Source organism: Mesocricetus auratus, unplaced genomic scaffold (assembly GCF_017639785.1).
Source record: "Mesocricetus auratus isolate SY011 unplaced genomic scaffold, BCM_Maur_2.0 Super-Scaffold_100021, whole genome shotgun sequence".
Classification (NCBI taxonomy): Eukaryota; Metazoa; Chordata; class Mammalia; order Rodentia; family Cricetidae; genus Mesocricetus; species Mesocricetus auratus.
In genome coordinates this window covers 2,346,167-2,347,698 of record NW_024429202.1, presented here as the reverse complement: position 1 = coordinate 2,347,698, position 1,532 = coordinate 2,346,167, and the positions used below count along the sequence as shown (strand labels likewise).

General features: G+C 46.3%; 1 pseudogene; it reads left to right on the top strand.

Annotated features, from left to right (window-relative positions):
• Positions 1-352: 352 nt before the first annotated feature.
• LOC101834367 lies at positions 353-1,224 on the top strand (annotated as a pseudogene).
• Positions 1,225-1,532: the final 308 nt, after the last annotated feature.

Here is a 1,532-nt window from a genome sequence, read left to right as displayed (position 1 = left end):
CTTTAGTCTACACCACCATCCCGGACTCTCTACATTACTGAACATTTTTAACCATAGAAAGAAGCATGCAGACTCCCTGATAATAGTGAACAGGAACCCCACTCCTTCACTTAGCAAAGCCCATCCTGATCCACCAGTTCCCTCCGTTGCTGCAGGGAAGAGAAGGCATTTCTGAGAAGTTCTTGTAACAGTGTAGCAGGGGTTTCTATAAATATGGTATGTTTGGAGAGATGCTGTAGGGCCATGGCTCAGCTGCCGGAGCTCTGCAATGAGGGCGTCTAGGCAGCGTGAATGCTGAGGACGGAAGCGTATGATGCCACAGCACTGAAGTTCTTGGTTTGGAGTACACATTATGAACCCTTTGTGGAGCATGTCTGCAAGCTCTGTGCACAAATGAGCTGAAGGTGAAGAGAAGACATTAGCAGGGGATGTGAAAAACAGTCCTCCACGAACTGCACCAAAAAAGCAGCTGCCATCTATTCCCAAAAACGCTCTGCCCATAACGAAGCCTACATCTCCAGCCCCAGCAGCACAGTCAAAAATGGCACCCATGCTTCCTACGGACCCTTCTACCTGGAATATTTGCTTCTTGCAGAATTTACATTGGTAGTGAAGCAGAAGCTACCAGGTGACTACGTACAGCCATCGTACCGCTCCGCATTAGTGTAGTTTGGCATAATATTCATATGACACGGGCTGTATCAGGATGGTGTGTTCAAGTTTACAGTGCATATTCTTGATAACTATCTAGCGGGCGACTGTCCACGCTTGCTGTCTGACATTCCCGTCTTTCACCGGCTAGTTGATTCTACCTCAGGAGAACTGGATGTGAAGAGAGCATTTGCAAAGTGGAGGCGGAACCATAATCATACATGGCAGGTCTTAATGTACGCAAGGAGAGTCTTCTACAAGATTGACACAGCAAGCCCCCTAAACCCAGAGGCTGCAGTACTGTATGAAAAAGACATTCAGCTTTTTAAGAGTACAGTGGTTGACAGTGTTAAAGTATGTACTGCTCGTTTGTTTGACCAACCGAAAATAGAAGACCCCTATGCAATTAGCTTTTCTCCATGGAACCCTTCTGTACATGATGAGGCCAGAGAGAAGATGCTGACTCAGAAAAAGAAGCCTGACGAACAGCGCAATAAAAGTGTTCATGTTGCTGGCCTGTGATGAGTAAAGCCTGGCTCAGTACAACCTTTCAGTAAGAAGAGAAAACAGTGGCAACCTAAGAGAAGGTGGATCTGGTGCACCATGCACTTTCCTGCTGGACTCTGGCCTAGTTAGAGCTGACTAATGGCAAAGGACTGCCTGAAGAGTAAACCACGTCAGCAGTGACTGCCTATCAGTGTTGTGTATGCGTAGGTTCTGACAGCAGGTTGCAGAGACCTCTTATTACGTAATGCGTTACTTCTGTCAGAAGTGTCAGGGTGCTTCTAGTTCAGTACTCCAAATTATTGGGGACCTTGAGGCTTAAGTATTTTTCTGAATATGTTAGAGGTGAGTTGTGTTTACTTTAACAGAGCAGAGAG